Raw genomic sequence first — 20,404 nt, 5'->3', positions numbered from 1 at the left:
ACCCCGGTTCCGTGAATGGGAGCAGAAGGATGAGGGAAACGAAGCTGTGAACCCAAATACTGAAGTGCAAAGAGAACGAAAACGAGAGCACGTTTGTTTTCCACCTCCTGGAGGTCGGGCCCCCAGCCGAGCTCTGCACACACATTATCTCGCGGAATCCTCAAAGCCCTGTTCCTTCATTGCCATTATTATCTGTCTTACAGTTTAAAAATAGACACAGGGAGGTTAAGTAACTTTGCCAAGGTCATGATTAATAAGTGCTACAGCTGAAATACAGCCCCAAAGTATCTGAACTTCCAGAGCTTCCATGATGAATCGCTTGGTCCTAGAAAAAATAAGTTTAATTTTTATTAAACTAACTTAAGGACTTTATCATTCATGAATATTGCTTTAGGACTTTGTTGATAAACTGTTGAGAGGGTTCACAAGCAATCCAAGAACCAATGAAGATCCACTTGCCAGTTTCTGCTTGTCAGTATACACCACGCTCGCCTACAGCCAAACGGTGTCCCGGCGGGTCGGGACGCATGGCGCTCAGAGCTGGCTTAGCCGCCTCCTGACCTGACCTTTGACCTTCTGGAGGCCTGGGCTCTCCACTCCCCCGTGATGATGCTACTGCTGCCCACGGCACGGTGACGCCTTGGGACTGACAGTGAACTTGGCACTCCAGCTGCGCCTGTGACCACATCCAATTGAGTTGTGTGCTCACCAAGAACTGTTTGTTCCCTGTCTGTCAGTGTGCTTTTTATTATGATCACCGAATATAACCAAAGATTATGGAAAATGACCGAATGAAGATATAGATTTGTTGATATGAAGATTATGTGGAATTCTTTGGATCAGTAAGCTTGAGTTCTAAAAAGTCCAATAGACTGAAATATGAGGAAGGCAGCTGTAAAAAAGTGGGAAAATAATAAAACACTGAAAGATTTCTGAATCAATTTGCTGAACAACTTCCTTGCTCCCCTTGGAGCCGTTTTTTCCTTTCCTCCTCCTCCCTCCCTCCCTTTCTTCCTTTTTCATAGAAAGGAGGAAAATTCAGTCTGTACCTCCTGGTCACACATCACTGGATCAGCCAGACTCACAAAAAGTAACACTGTCAGTGCATCAGAAGGATCTAAGGAGACATCTGATTCAGACGCTGCCGCTGGTAAGAACCTCTGAGCCACAGCCGTGTGAGAGGCGCCGTCCTCCGGAGGAGGTCCAGTTCCATTTTAAATGATCGGTGATGGCTGACACGCACAATTTGCAGGACGAGATGGAGGACAGAGCAAGGAAGTTTGGGAATGAAATGAACCTGCATAAACTGAAGCTCTATGTCTGCTTTGGGGGAAATGGAAGTTTTGGCTTGCGTGTTCTCTTACGGACCAGAGTTTGTGGACGGGTGTTTGGTCAGACGCAGCCTGTCGATGATACATTGTGAAACGCAATCCTTAGAGTGGGCGCTTCCGTGTTTGTCAGATAATGCGGTCCTATTTCAGGGACTTATTTTTGGAAGACGGGGGGAATTCGGGGCTCACACCAGTTTCAGGCTTTGAAAACACTGCTTTCGTTAGAAAACTCTTTTAGGCAATACCCTGTACAGAACAGAAATTAGCCAGCTTATGAACATCAGCGTCACTGAGACCGAAGTCGGAGCGGGGGCCCGGCCCCCCACCTGCTCAGACGCCCGGGCGCAGGCCCGCCGAGCAGCACGGCGGACTGGCTGCCCCTGTCAACACGGGTGTGTGCCCAGTAGCATAAATATCTTTGACTGCTCTCCGTACTCTGAGCACAAAGGCTGACTTCTGTGAAGTATATCCAAGATAACAGTGTTTCTCACCACTGATACAGCAAGCTTCATAAAATGCACCCACCCAGCTCTGTGTGCTGTGAAGTGCACCTGTTTGGAGGCTCTGGCTCCGGTTAGCCATACCACGGGCTTGGTTCCCTCCTTCCCTCCCCCGCACCCGCTGCACACGTGGCGTGGCGTGGCGTGGCATGGCGTGGCGTGGGGCAGACCCGTCCCCGGCTCCTCCTCGCGGTCCTGCCCTCAGCATCGCAGAGCTGCCCGTGCGGGGCCTCCCCTCGGCAGCTGTGCTGGAGCTTCTGCCTGGCCACGGTCAGTGACCACGCCGGCAGGGGGTCCGAGTCACCAGAGGGCACACGTCCAGGCCCCTGTCCTCTCAGGTGTGAAGCGACACAGACGGAAGGTGCAGGAGCTCTGATCTCGTGTCTGCTGCAGGGCCGCCCCACTCCGCCTTTCGGGCGCCGACTTGCTGGCCTGCTGCGCCCCTCTGGTCCCAACACTGTCCACTTCCTTCCCCACACTCGGCGACAAAACAGCAGACCTCCTCCCTGCCTTTCCCAAGCTGTGTTTCTGTCACCTGTCACCCTTGTGTGATAGCTGGTCACCGCCTCTGTCGCTGGCTGACCTGTCCACTCTGAGAGGGAAAACACCCTGGGACACCGCAGGCCTCCTGGGGTCGGGCAGGACGTGGCCCTGGGCCGGTCTCCTTCTCTGTGTCACCGTGTGCAAGGGCGGCCACCCGGTGTGTCTGCTGAATAAGGGGGCGTGCAAATGCACAAGTATCTTTCCGCTCATGCACTGAGCAGCGAGCGTGCTAAGTAACACAAACTACTTCTCTCTGAAATCTGAAATCTCCAGAGAAAGATCCCCCTCTAGTGAAATCTCCAACAATTCTTTATTGTCTGAGAGTCCATTCCACTCAACACCCGAGGTGGCCACGTAGGGACAGTAATAATAATAAATAATAATACATTTTACGTTTTACTAAGCACATGATGTTGTCAGGCCCTCAGTATGGTCCCGTGGGGATGAGACGCAATGGTTCTGCTTTCAGATGCCCTGGAGAGGACGGCACCCTTGCCTTTGATTTCTCTCTGACCCGTAAGCAAACGAGCAATTCTATGACAGAGATTTCTCTCCTCCAAATCCTGTGCATTTTCATCATGTTATCCTGAGACTCTGAGCTGAAAACAGAACAATTGTTCAGAATAGACTATAATAGAATTCCCAAGGCCTCATAAAAACAATGGAAGACAGGAGCGTGGAATGTCCATGAAACGCTTACGTATTAATTCTACATATTTTTACTGGGCATCGCGGTGCCAGTCACTAGTATTCAAGATGTTTCCAAGTTCATCTGCTAGTTAGGAAACTCCAGAAGAAAAAGAACGCATTTCAGAATATGTGTGTGTGTGTCTTCTGGTTCTTCACGAGAGTAAACGGATGTCTCTCACGGGCTCTCCGTTCTGCAGGGCAGCGATGCCCGGGCTCTATGTGACGTTTCCACAAACGTCACGGAACACGGCCTCCCTACCCTGCCCCAACCCCGGCCCTCCGTTTGCAAGCAAAAGTATTATTTTCCCACCCTCCCTTCTTCTTCACGTCCCCAAAATAGGAAAGGAAAAAAGTACTTGTACTTAAACTGTGTGCTACTTGCTGGACCTACTAATTTGCACAGTGGCTGAGTTTTAGGTTAAATGAGTATGTCTAAGAGCCAAAACGAAACCCGCCATCTGGCGTCCAACCAAGGCCTGACCGATATCCCACAAAGTTTTGTGTTCTGTCGCCCCCACACTGAGGCTGGGGCTGCAGGTCTGGCCTTGTAGGAGACAGACATCCCCATCCGGCCGCCGCCGGCTGGTTTTGGACACTCGGCCCTCCGCCTTCCCCGTGCACTCTCTCAGAGACACGGGACAGCCTGAGCCGGGCCGGGAAGGAGCGCAAGGTGACTTGGAAGAAGATGTCGAGGGCGGGAGATAACACAAAGTTCGTCATCTCCGTGCTGTCCTCAGTAACAGTGGCCAGTGACCCCACGAGGCTGTGCCACGTCCGCAGGCCCCAGGCTCCAGTGCGCCAGTCTCTCCCTCTGCCTCCTGATGAAGCTCTGAAGGTTGCTCACGCACTCCCAAGTTTGCACATAACTGACGTTGACCATAAATAAGACAAATATTGCCCGACCAGGACACAACACTGACTGACCCTCAGAGCCTGGGCTGAGAGGAAAAAAGCAACAAAACCCCCAGAGTGAATCTATTTCAGACTCAAGCGAAGGACTGTTTGTCAGAGGACCAGCAAAGATGGGACACAAAGTGTGACAGCAAGGGCCCGGGGGAGGAAGAGCTGACTACTTTAGGACACGTGCTTATTTCTCAATGACCTGTCACTGGGGACAAGACCCTCCTGTCGCCCCGAGAGAACAGTAGCAGGCTGGACTCTGGCGGATTGAATGACACCAGTGGCTGCTGTGCCAGCGTTCTTGAAGGGCCTGCCCAGCACAAGTGTCTGGAAGGTCAAGGTCAAGGGGAGGGTCTCTTCTTGGTCCTGGTCACACGGTCATCGGTCCTAACTAAATTCAGATACTTTGGGTTTTACAAAGTACTCCGACTGACTTTCCACACAGAAAGGGAGGTAAGTGGGACTATTTCAGTGTCAAAATGTTCAACAAGCACACACGGGGAGACCACCAATCCACACACCGCACACTGGGCTCGGGCACCGTGGTGGGTTCGCCGTGAACCACCTGTGGGCCTGGCTTACCTGGGACCCCAGGCCAGGGTGGGAGGTCCACAGAGAGAGGACATGGTGACCATACACACCTAGAACATTCCCGAAAATAGACAGTGAGGAAAATGGGGGGATCTGCTTCCTGAGTTTCCATTGTCAAATCCTAAATAGCCACTCCGACTCTGGGTGATTTTCTTAACCCCTGGTGGATAGCGAACTTTTACAGGTAGTGTGAAATAATCACTGTAATCACTCCATCATTTCCTTTAGAATCTATTGTTTAATTTTTCTGCATATAAAGATAGCACTACTACTAAGACTTTGTCTTTTGGCCGAGCTAGCCAGGGGTGTGGCTTTTCTGAAATGGTGGCTATCTGTAATCTCTCAGCACCCAAGGATGCTGCCCAGACTGGAAATGGCCTCGATCTCTGTGAAAGCAGAATATTTGTGGTTTTTTATTATTGGCCAAAAGCATGTTATGTATTTAAAATAGTTATGTGCATAAAAATGCTCCCTTTGTCCCAGGACACCAGTAACTGAAGGACCAATCTTGTAAAATGTGGTCGGGTCGTTCCAAAACAACTGAATTTCTTCCCCGGCTCATGGAGGTGAGGAGGATGGACGGCCCTTCGAGGCCCTCCTGGGGGAGGGCCACACTTGGAAATGGTGTCTGCTGGTTGTTTGCTCCCAGTGGTTTCCGCTGCCCTTGAGTTCACCTGCCACGTGAGGCTGCCTGACTTCAGGAGGAGGGCAAAGTCCGCCCCAAAGCCAAGGTGACGAAGTTCAGACTGAGACCTCTAAACCTAACACTTCTACTATCCCCAAATATGACAACTGGAGGAATCCAGGCTTTTCAGAAAAGGAGAAGAGTCTTCTAAGTTAATAACGACAACAGCCAGAACAGGAACAATGGCGTCTTAAAGAGCAACAGCAGAGACCCCCAACCAGCGAGTTTGGGACTTACAGTGACAAACCAGAGTAAGAGGGAAGCGTGTGTGAGACCGACGGGGACCTGCCGCCCGGCAGAGCGCAGCCTGTCTCGGAAGTGGCCAGAAAATGTCTGACGGATACCGGGGGAGGATTGCGAGAAGGGTCCAAGGGATTTCAGGATCTCCAGCTTCCAGTATTTTTATGCTGGTACCCTTTATGCCTGAATTAAAGAAGCAGATTATTAAAAATAAACGAGGAAGCTCTCTGAACTGAACTGTGCTCCCCTCAAATCCACACGTTGAAGCTCTAACCCCCCGGTTGGCCGTACTGAAGTGAATGGCCTTACAGGGGGCAACCAGGGTTAAACAAGGTCATGAGGGCAGAGTACTCATCTCCGGACCCGGTGCCCCTGGGAGAAGGGGACGAGGCCGCAGAGCGCCGCCTCCGCCACGTGAGGACTCGGCAGGAAGGCGGCGTCTGCAAGCCAGGGAGGGAGCCCTCCCCGGGGCCCAGCCTTGCTGGCACCCCGACCTCCAACCTCCGACCTCCGCCACTGTGAGAAAAGTAACTCGCTCTTGAAGCTGCTGTGTCTGTGGTAGTTTTCCCGCAGCCTGAGCCCACTAGATAGGAAGTGGCCGCTCTTCACTGCTGAAAGCCGTCACTGTGGCCTCTCCAAAACAAAACACTGAACAGCACACTTCCCTGACACCTGTGATCACTGTTCAAGCAAACGGACAAGATTGGGCCCACGACCACTCATAACCTGCACCAACCAAGGGAAGAGGCTCTGCTGTACGGACAGCCCTGAGCAAAAAACAAAAACAGCTCCCACAGAAATGTTGGTGGCTGAGTCTCCTGAAATTAACATTTTGGAACTCAAATAGACATTTACTGGTCCAGCACTTGTAATACTATAAGTAAACAAGTCTGACGTTCAAAGGTATAAGATTTCTAATTAACAAAGCCTTGACCTTGCCTCTTCTTTGCCTTATGATTATGAAAAGTTTCACTCTCATTATCATGCCAATTTCCTCCCTTCTCTTCCTACTCCCCCTGAGATTTTCTTAAGCCTTTTCTTTTCATGTGTTATGAATAAATTCAACGCAGTTGTCTGGGATGTAGTCCAAGGAAAGAACAATGAGACTTTAGCTTTTGATTTTTATATTCATCAGTTGTTTTTGGAAAGGGACCATTTGAGAAACACTGGTAGTAATTGCCTGCTATGCAGAGTCGGGAAGGATCGGTACCCACAATTGCAACTCACTGGAAAGCGAAGCCCCGGGAGCCCACAAAATGCGTGCAGTCTGGTGCCAAACCTAGGACGCGTCTCTGGAAAACACGGTTCCTTCCACTGGAAAAGACGGACACCGAAACCAGAACCAAACCGCCCTGTGTTTGCTTTGGGAATGGCTTAGTCATTGGGCCCCGAGGAAAATGATGCCTTTTGGCGGTGAGGGGCTGTCAGAGCTGGAGAATGTTGATATGAGTGCGTACGATGGAAATGTTTTAAAATACAGGTTGTGTTTCGGGGACAATCTGGAAATCTCCATTGCTTACTGAAGGACTTTACTTCTTGGTCTGGGAACTTAGCAGCAATGAACTGCCTGTTCTTGCCTATCTTTCCACCAAACCCCGTCTGAGGAGAAGGCAGCTCCAGCCACATCTTTCTGATACTCGGGGCCGAGGGCAGAGACGAGGCCGTGAACCCACAGGCTGGGACAAAGCGATACGTGGGACTTCTGTTCCTTTGCATCGGCCAAAGCAAATCACATGGCCACGTCTGGGGTCGGGGGTCAGCAAACGGTAATCCTCCTTTAGAGCTGGGGCAGCTTCAAATATCTGGGGACAACCGCACAGCTTACCGCAGAACCTTCCTACGAGACACTAAATTATGACACGTTCATTAGCAAAGAAACACACTCTGCTCTTGCTAACTGCCAGGATCACTGGGAAGCGCTTCACAGGTGTGACCCCATTTAAACGTAGGACACGGGTACAGTCATTTTGAAGAGGAAGGTGGTCAGCTTCGTGAGGCTGACCTGCCCGTTGCTGTGCAGGTAGTTTATACACGTGCTTGATGGTTTATAAATTTACTTGGACCTGTACTGAACTTAAAACTATCTTATTTTATTTTTCTTTGTAAATTGGGGCCCACAGGAGCCATGCACCTGAGAGCAAGTTTGAGAAGGAAGCTGCCCCCCGAGTGAGCCCAGTGGGGGGCAGTGGTAGAGACCTCCCCTCCTGTGCTCACCCCCCAGCCCACACCCTGAGACCACAAAGGCCAAGGGCAACCAGAGTTCGCCCCCAGTGGTGCAGAACCATCCCTGCCCCGTGAGGTCTGGTCCTCTCACACTGAGTAGAACTAACCTCATTATTGCTCACGTTCTACATTTGTTCCATTGACTTGGGGGTGAACGAGCAGATGAGAGACAGGGGAGCTAGCCGGTCCTGAGACGCCTCTGAATTCATTGACTAATTTGATTCAGTTTATCAAGAGCCTATTGAGCTATGAAAACATCTCATTCGTCTGTTGGTTTTGAGAATCCCCAGCAGGCCCAGGGCTGTGTCCACCTATGTCCTGAGGGATGGCCGTGCTGTGTCCTGTGTTAGCAGGGAGAGCTGATACCGGGGCTGGATTTGCTGAGCCGAGATCCACTCAGAAAACGGGGTCAGTGGTCGGAGATGCTGCCCGTCCAGAATTCCACAGGGAGTGGCTCGTTTTTCATGTTTTGTTGGCTTTGTTCAGAACAGCCGGAGCCACCGGACAGAGCCCCAGAAGTGGGCACGACGGCCAGCTCTGGCCAAGGGCCCCGCCCTCTGGCTACAGGGACTGGCTCACAGGTGGGCGCCCAGTCGAAGCCCTTTCCCCTGGACTCCTCCGAGCAGCCTCCCACTCCCACGCCTGCTGTGACACCCACGGACAGAGTGCGGGGCTGCTCACGGCTCCTTCTTCTGGCTGCGTGATGATGAGAAAGCCATTTTAAAAAGGAGAAAAATGAGGCCAGAACGTAAGGGAAAGTGTCCCAAGAAAGAGGTAGAAAATTTCCTGGTGACATTATTAAAGCCTCTGAGACCAGCCATTATTCAGAGCTAATTTCTAGAAGAAAAAGATGGGAGAAAAATCTATGTAATCTTAAGTTAATCAAAGATTTCTCATATAAAACACCAAAAGCACAAGACATAAAAATAACTAATAAATTGGGCCTCACCCCAATTAAGAATTTCTGCTTATTCGGAAGACAGTGGAAAGAGAATGAAAATGAGAAGCACGGAAGGGGAAAATACTTGCAAACCACACGTACGATGAGAGATTCGGGTCCAGAATATACTTTTAAAACCATTAAAATTTAGTAAGGAGAAAATAAATACCTCAACAAAAATAGAGCAAGGTATTCAAATTTAAAAATTAGAACATTTGCTTTAACAAAGAAAGTATACGGGTGGCACACAGGCACATAAAAGGATGCTAAGCATCGTCAGGCGTTACAGAAATGCAAATTACAACCTCAACAGGATGCTCCGCTCGAACACTGAAGTGTCCGACATCTGAAAAGACGGCCCCTACCGGTGTGGCGAGGAGGCGGGTTCTCAAACACCACTCGCAGGGATGGGACATGATGCACCATCTTGGCAGACATTCTGACAGTGTCCTAAAAGTTAAACTCCACCAACCACTCCAGTGCTGTTTACTCAGAGTAATGCAATCCTACGTCCATGAATGTATATTGCAAATTTACTTGCATACATGTCAAGCTGGAAGCAATCCAAAATCCATCACCGGGTGAGTGGGTAGACCGGTGGTGGCCTCTCTGTCTGACGGGCGCTGCTTAGCGATGAAAACTGGTGACCTGTCGATGCACGCACCACGGCAGGTCCCAGAACGATCGTGCGCAGTTAGAGGTGCCAGACACCGCAAAGAGAGGCTCGGACCGCACGGATCCATCCACACAAATGTGCAGACCAGCGATTTCCAACCCACGCACCACAGGCATTTCTAAAACACGCCGTACCCAACTATTTAGCGGTCAGAGCACTGACCTCTTCCCCTTAGATTGTCAAATAAAACACTATCGACAGCCAACACAACAATAGCCTTCCAGTGTGAATGAATCAAAATTACACCCCCCCCCCCCGTTTGTCACATAGACAAAAATAGTTTTTGGTGCGCCACAGGATTTTTGTAATTGGTTCATGGGCCTCGAGATGAAAAGGGTTGAGAATCGCCGGTCTAGACAACGGAGCCAATCTGCAGCTGAACAGTTGCCAGGGAGTGTCGGGGGTGGGGACCAGGCGGAGGAGGACAGTGGGATGACAAGGGCACGAGAAGCTTTCTGGAGAGTTGACCGTGACGGTTATTCTGGTTCTGGTGATATTTTTCTCACATTCGTAAAGAAGCGCAAAGGCTACTTGGGGACAAGTCGCCCACTCAGGCAGCGTGTGGGGGACAGTGCACGGCTTCTCAAACCTGGGCATCGGACTGGACCTCACCCTGATGTGACCCACAGCACTTGCTTCTGTGACAACCGCTGCCACACTCCCAGCTCTGCGAAGACATGGCGTCACCGGAAGAAACAGCGTTCACAGTCCTGTGTGCTCACCACCTGCAGCCGGCAGCTGGCAGGTCTCCGGCGAGTACGGTTAAACGGACCGGCACCTCCAGAGCCAAACTGCCCCGATTCCCTGAGTGGTATTTCCAAGTTGCCTCTAAGAAGTCAAAGGCATAGGCACGTGGGGTGATCGCTGGGGGGAGGGGGCGTAAGGGGGCTAAATGGTAATGGGAAAAATACAATCAAGATTAAATTTTTAAGAAAAACAAAGCCATACACACAAAGCACTGTTGATTTAACCAGATAGGGTGTGACCTCAGGCAGAATTTTTGGAATGTGTTCCAATTCTCAGTGGGGCCATTCTGAATGTCCACTCTCTGTAATGTATGTGTTGCTTGCATCTTTGCTACAAATGCAAAGTAGCACGTGACCTGCAGCTGAACCCTTTGGTGACACTTTGAAAAGAAAATATGGAGACTATCCTGGCTCTTTCTTTGGGTGTAAACATCTTCGAAAATCTCAAATGAAGAAAACAAAGACAAAGAAACAATCCTTTTAATGGGATACCTGGCATTACCTTTAATTATCTTTTCTTCTGTTGTTTTAGCTAATAAATCATTTCAAGTTATTTTTCCCCACATTTTATAATGCAATCGAGAAACCTTATTTACTCATTGAGAATGACTGTTGACCAGCCCAAGTGTTCTATTTTTACTGAATTGATTGGGGTGACATTGGCTACTAAAATCGCACAGGTCTAGAACACGCCCGTGTGTCACACACTCTGCGTTCAGCGCCCCCATGTCGTCCCCCACCCCCCACCCCCTCTGGTAATCAAGCTCTGTGTCTGTGTCTGCGAGAGTTGTTTTGGGGGTCTGGGCCTTAATCCGTTCACCTTTTCCACCCAGACCCCACCCCCTCCCCTCTGACAGCTGTCGGTCTGCTCCGTCTCTGAGAGTCTGTTTCTGTCTTGCTTGTTGGTCGAATTTGTCCACGGGATTCCACACGTAAGTGAAATCATATGGCGCTTGCCTTCCGCTGACTGCGGCCGGCCCAACGTGGAGCCGTCACTGGAGCTTCGTGGGGGTTTGGGGTCTGCAAGAAGACGTCCCCGTGTCCCTCGGTTTCAGCACACGGGCAGAAGGAGTGTTCGCTAGCGGGCCTTTGCCTAAACCTGCCTGGCCTTCCACAGGGTTCGAATCCAGGGACATTCTCATTTCATCTAACCAGCTGCTGTCTGCATTTCACACGTCTCTGCCTGGGTAACACAGTCATCTAAACCTGCAAGGCAACTGGACCCTCTCCCAAGAACCTGAAGTGTGTTCTAGCCAAACGCCGATGACATCGGCCAAGTAATAACACTCCTCAAATGGCTGTACCCTGATGCCTAAAACCCAGTCGTCCGTCAGTGTACATGTTCTTCCTATTACACAGGGACATTGTTTGAAGCCTTGCAAACATCTGCAGAGAGAACCTGGGGCCCACGGTGATCCAGCGGCAACCTCGCTACCTAAGAATTGTGTGCCTTTGGGGCGGGTGAGCACTGGCCCGCTGACCCACCAAGCCGGCCTGTCCCCCGGTCAGCACAGGGGAAGGAAGGCTACATCACCTGTGAGTTCAGTGAGGTTTCAATGACACGCAACTCGCGGTCGCTCACTAGGACCTGTGTGCTGGAACTTGAGTGCTCAGCCGTTACAGCTCCGGATGCGATTGAAATCAGAAATCAGAAGAGCCCCAGGAGCACAGGCAAACTGGCAAAGGCAGAGAAGGCGTTCTGAACCTCACCCATGCCCGATTTGCTTTGCTTTGTTAACTATTTACATTATTACAGGCGAGACTATAATAAAAGCTTGCCTTTCTTCATTCGTAATGCTCACCCTAAAACCATAAAGGCTCTTGCAGGATGAGACCACCAGGCCCAGACTGGCCCTTCCCCAGAGGGTCCAGGAGCAGTGAAGTCACCACCCGCTGTCGCCACCCGGATGCTTCCAGGCTGAGCAAGTCTGGGCTCCGTTCTCGCCATCCCAGACTTCACAGCGCCCTTGGGATGCGTCATCCCGTGGAGCTGCAAAGGATGAGAAATTCTACCCCGGAGAGTTCTGTTTAGAGGGAGTTATTCACATCCAATGATCTCAGGAGATAGGAACATGGCGATGTTGAAGATCACCTATTAATTGTTAATCCTGGGAGGAAAAATGAGCCAACTATTTCTGCAAACATGAAAAGCATCACAGAATAAAAATTAGACTCCCGCTTGTGATTCAATTTCTACTCAGTAATTATGGGTAGAAATAATTACTAAATTGCCAGCAGTGAAAAATAATCATCCATCACTGGGGAAGTGCTGAGTTTCTATGAAACGATTAAATATTCTCGCAGCTTTGGAGCTCTCGGCGTCGGAGACGTTTCCCCACAGCCACACTCAGCTCATCAACTCGCTTACCGGCCTCAGCGTCTCATCGCTGCCTTTATCCCAACGTACTCTTTCTCTCCTACTAAATGAAAAACAGTTCCTTAAGGGTTTGGTCTTAAAGATCTTTGGATACAAACACTTAACCCCTTGTCTTACGCAGAGGACAAATGTATTCCGTGTCCATAATAAATGACCAACCTATTGGAAAATGTCCAAGACGAAAGCTATGTCCTTACAGCACCAGGGAGAGCACCAGACGCACTGAACAAATGAGGAATGTTTACTGAGGGTAATCTGCATAATGAGATGTTGTAAACACCCTCCCCAAACTAACCTGGGACCCCAAGAGGTTACCTATTATCTAAATTCTTTTGGTGACCCCAACGCCCAGGAATGGCATGTAAGGCTGGCTTCACATTGAGCACAGGTGATAAAGGAAAAGAAATAGAAAGAAAGAAAAGGGGAAAAAAATTCCGGTGCAGTAGTGACAATACATTGCTGGTATAAGCATTTGTCCGCTAAGGGTATTAATTCCACCCAGACTGCACAACCGGAATTTGCACAAGTGACGTGAATTTCCCACTATTAACATCCCCAGGAAGCTGGAAGAAGGGACACCAAACTGTGTCTTTGACCTTGGCAAACACTGCAGATAATTTTCTGTGGACAATGACTAGCACGCAGCCGAAGATAACAAAGCTCACAAGGGAATAAGCCGATATGGGAGACGCCAGAGGAAAAATGTACAGAAACCAATCTGCCAGCAGGTATTATTAGAATTTGTGGAATAACAAAGCATCGAAACAGATATGCTGATCATGTTTAAAGACAGAAGTGAGAAATGAAATGCCTATGGAGAACGAGAAACTATAAACAGGATGTGAGAAATAACTAAATGAATTATAGAATCAATACTGCGATAACTAAAGTTAAAACCTCGTCAGACACGTTTGGACATACGTGTACAAGGCAGAACTAGTGAACCGTAAGATAGATCAGAAGAAATGACCATGAACGCAGCAAAGGTCAGGCTCAGTGACTTCACTCTCAGGTCTACCAGACATTTAAAATCCAGAAATTAAAAGCACAATGTTGACCTCCTGCAACCTCTTCGGGGAGGCAAGAGGTGAGAAGACTGTGCAGCTCAGTTCCTGAGGCTCAGGGCCAAAGCTCGACGGGGACAAAGGAAAGCACAGCAGGGCCATCTCATTCGTGAGGGCGGAGACACAAATTTAAACCCATCACTAGCAAACTGGAACTGCTCTGTGAAAGATGGTAACACCACGATTAAGTGTATCTCGGAACTACAGGATGGGTTAATGCTGTCAAACCTACGACTGTACAGAAAACGGATAGTCAAGGGGCTTAGTAAAAACACAAAAACTTTCAGCAAACCAGAAATAAAAGGACACTTTCTAAGTATGTGAGTTGTGTAAGAATGAGCTTCAGTAAGGTACACGACGGACTATCAAGCACGTTCCTGACATCGTGAACGTCACCAGGAGACACTGCCATCAACGCTTTGGTGGATGCCTTCACCATCCACGACCCTACAGAAGGGCGATGGACCACAATACTCAGGGAACACCACCGGAGGTTTGAAGTTAACCTGGCCCTCGGACGAAATTAATTAAAATGTCTTATTTTTAAAATTGTAATAATTACAATGACATTTAAATCATCACGTGGGAATAGGACATGAAATCTGACTTGGATGGAATATCATTTCATCCCCCCAAAAAAAGGAGTGAAAATGAAGTCGGTCAAAGTGGCAATTTCTCTGCGTTCGATTTTAGAAGAGTTCACGGTTGGGAGTTTGTGAAACGCAGTGGACGTGGACGTAATCGAAAGTGCCTGTGAACCCCAGCGCCCCTCTGCCAGTGTGTCTCCAATTAGAAAAAGACGTCAGCTGAGTTAAATGTCCGTTGTATGTAAGTGTGGAGTCGAGCCAGCATAATCCACCGCGCATGTGCAAGCCTCCTGATTTTTTGGCTCCATTAACCAACCGTCCTGCCCTGATCGTTGCTTGTACGTTGTATGTGAAAAGTATGTATCTGCATGTGCATTACAGCCAAGTCATCTAATCTGCACTGTATGTTGCTCCCGGCTGTGTGTAATGGAATCCGTCCAGCGAGGGGGCGCGGTCTCCGAGTTGCAAACGGAACTCCGAGGGCGCTTTTATCTCAACCAGACCCTCTGCTTTGCTCGTGTTGCTTCTACCCACACATAATCCGGGCCAGATCGCCGGTAAGGAAGGCTTGTTTGCAGGCAGAACTGCACGTTTTGAAGGCCAAACTTGTCGTTTTATTTTACTTTCCTTATTTCATTTTATTGATTTGTTACTTATTTGCTGGTCCCATCTCTGGAATTATGTCCAAATACAACCCTGAATATGAAATTCCGCGACAGAAATTTTGAGGACACGTGTTTGATTCCGGGCGCGAGCAGCAAACTCCTATTAACAAGCTCCCCTCACTTCCACGTCACCAGCGAATTCTGGATCCATCCACTGGACGGTCTGGGAGACAAGGGGATGGACCATTACAGGCCACTTTATCTTTCAGAAGCCGGGCGCGGCTCAGAAGAAGCCAGCACCGCAGCAAGAGCACCTCTTCCAAGGCTACTCTCCTTCCCGGAGAGCAGTGTGTCCTGCGAAGCTGCGTTTTCTTCCAGTGGGAGGGGCAGCTACTGCCCATTGGGATGTATTTGGGGGCTTCGTGAGTTCTGTCTCCTAGTTTTTCCTGAGATGTTTTAAACCACACACAATTGGTGTGCGTGAACAAATTGGACACGTTGCTAGAAGGTTATGCAAAGTCCTTATGGATACAACATGCACCTCACAGTCATAGCTCTGCCTTCTTAAATATTCAAATAGTTTCTTAGAGAAGATTGTTTTCTTTAGAAAAGTAATCCCAGATTCAGGCTTATCTTCATGAGACAAAATGAAGGAAAGGAATGGACGGTCAGCACACAGTCTGAGTAGATCATCCTACGTACAGTGTTTTAATCAAAAGTGTTTAGAAAGCAGGTTTGAACGCCTGCTTGATTTTTGGCTACACAGACAGACAAACTTTTACAACTTCTTTGTAAATCAAACTACTAATATTATTGCTTTGTTTATTAATAATGTATCCATGTGAGGGCAAATATCCATTCAAAATGGATATTTTTCAACAATAATTTGGTGTTTCAAATCCTCAGAAGTCTGGTTTCAGTCATGAGGTTTTGGGATAGCAGACTAATTTTGTTTCCGGTTTTGTGTATGTAATATGTTTAAAGCCTTCCAGCTTATCCTAATATTGGTTAAAGATACAGAAACAGATCAATTTTTTTTCAGATCTCATAGGCCTGTTAAATTGTAGAAGTTGCTTTTATTGAGGAGATTCACTGTCTTTTGCTATTATTTACAGAGGTTCAGATCTCCTCCAACCTGTTTGACCTGTTCATCGCTGTCAGAGACTGGATTCCCACCGGTTCTCCCTGGGCCTGCCTGGCTCTCGGGTCCATATTCTTCGAGTTAAAATTCTAGCACTTGCTTGAATGTTATTTAATAATAATTAAATACATTGTAGATGTAGCCCCTACATCTACAATACAGCCACCGGGGAAAATGAGTGCTGGCTCAGTAGGAAGAAGCTGTTGCCGAATTAGCATTACAGACGCAGATGGGTGCTGGCCCCACAACACTGTTCACTGACCCATGTGGGTCCCCGTGACCCAGGCTGGGACCACACCCCGGCGAGCACAGGCCGCCTTCTGTTCCGGGTGCTTCGTCATCGACATTTCTTCCGTGTCGCGATGCTGCCATCATGGACCAAAACAACCTTAAACTAGGAATGGAAACTGTTGCAAAATCATCCTGGATGCCCATTTTTTCCTTTCGTCTCCCTCCCCATCAACTCAGATGTGTGAACACACAGTCAAGTAAGTTTCTGAAATTGTTTTATTCATGTTCAAAAATGGCTTTGTGTTGTCAGTTCCTTGTGACAGTTACATTTGGCCAAATCTGACTTCTTTGCAACATAAAAGTTTTAGCATCATTTCAAAGCTTGGAGGGACTTTGAACTCACTGGTGTCCAGTGTTCTACAGTGAACCCTCTCACTGACACTATTTTAATAGTTTATGCCTAAACGCCCGAGCACCCAGGATTGTGGAAGATCTTGGCTGTTTCCATCACCAAACTAGAGATGGTCCCCCAAGTCTAACAGGTGATGGCTGGGGCCACACCCCACCAGGTAACATGGGACAAGAGGAGGGTGTGAGACCGGGCACCCAGCCTTTGTCCGGCCCCTCCCAACAGAGACACACTCACGTGACCAGAATCGGAAAAACCGGGGCCTCCCTGGAGGGAACCCGTCCCTCCTCCACCTTCAGACCCAGTCCTGCAGAGCCGCCGCGGTGCCCGGACCACGCCCCTTCCCCAGAGCATCACGTGGGTGGCCCCACACGGGCGAACCCGGGAGGGGACCAGCCCGGCACACGCAGCGATGGTCCCCCAGTTTCTCGGGCAGCTCCAGTGCCTTTGGAGAGAGTGGGGACAAAGTGGCTGCTGACTCAGCACAGGGGTGACACGGGAACAGGTCCTCAATTGTTTGGAAGCCGTGCTGCGCAGGCGACCACTTTTAAAATGCCGATGCCGACACGGACACCGCGGCCGGCCGCAAAGACCGCCAGGGCCTATCGGAGCAATGAAGAGAAACAGACCTGGTGTGGGAGAGAGGCGGTTTGCATATTCGACAGAAGCTGTTTTGAACTTGAATCTCTGAAAATATGTGTAGATGTAGTTCCTACAAAGACTGTTTCTTAAGTATTTTCTCTTTCCAGACAAGATTTCCGCAAGTGTACCGTCGGTTTGGTTTCCCCAGACAACTGTGAGCAGGAGGAGAACACGAAGCTCAATTCCGGATCCACAGCGCACAGCTCGTGCAGAACCCCACGCTGCCTGCCAGACAGGGCCTCTCCCGCAGGGCGGGGCCTCTCCCGCAGGGCGGGGCCGGCGCCCAGAAGGAGGGTGGGACAGGGAAGGCACTGCCAGTGGTCCGACTGTGCCCACTGGTCAAGGCTGACTTGGGTCCCCGTGTTGTCTCTAATTATGTTAATGAAGAAGTAAATAATGGACTTGACCCTACGAAGAACATCCATAATTTGCATTCTTTTTTTTAAGATTTTATTTATTTATCTTTAGAGGGGAAGGGAAGGAGAGAGGGAGAGAAACATCAGTGTACGGTTGCCTTTTGTGCGTCCCCTGCTGGGAACTGGCCTGCAGGGAACCGGCCTGCAACCCGGGTATGTGCCCTGCCTGGGAATCGAACCGTGATTGTCTGGTTCGCAGGCCCGCGCTCAATCCACTGAGCTACACCAGCCAGGGCCATAATTTGCATTCTTAATTAAAATGCTTTTGGAAATGGAAACGGTGCGGAAAAGGAAGATAAAGAGCAAGGAGGGGAGGAGAGTGTGGGCGGAGCGCAGAGCCTCCGAGGAGGCCAGGCTGCCTGAGCTCCGCCCCGGAACTCCCACCCCCACCTGCCCTACAAACACAATTTCCACTATTCCCTGAACAGGCACCTTCTGCGAATCTAAATGCAAAGGGGGAGGAGAGGAAATGAAATGGATCTCCACAATCCGGGTTCCTGCAGCCTGGACCACGCTGTGTCCGGAGGCCCTCGGGTTACTCCTGGGCTTCAATTCTCCATCTCGGCTCGGCTGGCCGGTCCCTCCCCTGTCACTCTCCTCCTCGGCGCCCTTCCTTGTCCCATCTCTCTGGGACCCTTGGACCCCTTCCTGCCAGGCCCCCTGCGTCAGCTGCTCAGCCACTCACAGCGGGAAGGAACCCAGTAAAATGACAGGGGCCCGAGACGTTTGAACCGTAAAGAGAACACCATCTGTGAGCGCCGGATTTTAAGTTCGGTAGGTCTGACTCCAGCACCCAGACCTCTAGCCACCATATCACATGCCTCCTCTCCAACAAACCAGCCTGTCTCTAAAACCAGTCTGTTCCCCAGGGGGCCCACTTCCGCCCAGCGAGAGCAGTGGCTGCAAGGACGTCCATACCTATAGTGTCTGCACTCTTACCTGGCCTTTGGTCGGTCTCCTCTATCTGACCTTTCTCATAAGGTCGGCACGAAGTACAGGTGAGGTTACAGCTCGCACTCTGTCTTTCACCTGCTGTAGCCCCTCCAGCCCCTCCACCAGCCCCCCCGACTCCGGGCCGGAGCACGTTAGCTCCGGGCAAAGGGCGCCCATGTCTGCAGGTCACCCACCATGGAAGGGGGGCTTGGAGGTGGCGGGAGGCTAGCGTGGGTTTCAGCCTCCACCCACCCCGCCAGAGGACCCGAGGTCCCGTGACTCGTCCCCCGCATGGCCACCTTTCTTTTCTGATTGAGGGCCCAGGCCCCGAACCAGAAGCAACAGCCTCACACCGACAGCTGACCCGGCGACACGCAGAGCACATCCGTGCAATGCATCTTAGTGTGGACATATCTGCCGCTTCTTGATCGAATCCTGACGACGTTCCCCTGATTTACAGCAGCAGCAACTCCAAGTGCAGGGAGAGGAAATGCTTTTCAACAAGCTGCGCTACATCATGTGGATACATTTTGCGGGGAGGGCGGATAAATTTTGATTAGCACAAGTCAACTCCAGAGGGGTGCCAGATTTAAACTGATGTGCACAGAAACATATGTGCACAGATAAGTATGGACAGGACAAGCGATACACTGTGCTGCTTTAAAGTGAGCACCTCAGTTCATCAAAAGACACAGTAAAACGGCTCTAAGGTCAAAGTACCCTGCAGAAAGAGTTCGCCATCAACTGTGTATCAGAGGACGCGCAGCCAGAAACTACAATGTAGCCCCGCACGGCCCTGGGGGAAAGGCAACAGTGCAGTGGACACACCGGCGAACTTCTCTCTGGATGAGCCGGCCAGCAAGAAACTATCCAGATGCCCAGGAAACACAGGAAAAGGCGCTCAACGAATCAAAGGTTGGCGAGGACATGGACCCCCTCAAACGCACACTAATTTCTGGCGAAATTCGAATTGCTTCCACCATTTTGGAAAAGTGACAGAATCCACTAAATTTCGGCCGAGGCATTCCCTCGACTCGGCGGTTCTACTCCGGAGGGTATTTTTGGCAGAAATGCATCCATACCTGAACGACCTAGCACACCCAGGAATGTTCTGAGCAGTACTACTTGGAATAGCAAAGAAACCCAACCTGAAACCAAAAAAACAACCGAAACTATGCCCACCGTTCATCGCAGCAGAGTAAACAACAATGTCTGCTATCTGCCCCCTTGGACTCACAGGCAACAGCGGAATGAAACACACTGCAACTGCAGGTAACAGACACATACACCCCCCAATGAGAAGATGAGAAGACGCTGGCCACTCTCACTGAAACAGGGCAGAGGCGGCAGGACTCCCAGAGGCTGTAGGTCCGTTTCTTTATGTGACTCCTGGTTACGTCCTTACGTTCAACTTAGGCAAACCCACCAAGGGGTGCACTGTGGATTCACGTACTTTTATGCATGAATGTGGTGCTTACATTGAAAACGGCCTCATTTTTTAGCATAATCGCACACCTTTCTTTTGTCCAAGGTCAGAGGTCCAGGGCGCACAGAGCCAGGACTACGACAGGCGCCCGACCAGCGGTCCGGATGCCCAAACACTGTCAGGTCCCATCTCGCTGACCAGCAAAGCGTTCTTTGCCAGGCAGAGACCCCCGATCGGCATTCTGAAACATAACTCCTTTGGAAATATCTGCGCCGCGGGCCAGGAAATCAACACAAAACAGAACTTATGAGAATAGAATCTGATCTGAAGTTGGGAACCACGGCTGCAGCGTTAAACACAGTTAAATATAGAATTACTGTTTGGGGCAACGTGGGGGGAACAGCAGCAGACAAGGTGAGGCGGTAAAACGCACACTTTACCACAAAAATCTGGGGGAGCCGGCGTGACCTTTTCATGAAGGTCCCCTTCTTTGAGAGTTTTATCCAAC

The sequence above is a fragment of the Artibeus jamaicensis genome, unplaced genomic scaffold (assembly GCF_021234435.1).
Source record: "Artibeus jamaicensis isolate MK-2021 breed Jamaican fruit bat unplaced genomic scaffold, CSHL_Jam_final scaffold_537, whole genome shotgun sequence".
Taxonomy (NCBI): Eukaryota; Metazoa; Chordata; class Mammalia; order Chiroptera; family Phyllostomidae; genus Artibeus; species Artibeus jamaicensis.
This window is presented reverse-complemented; position numbering follows the sequence as displayed.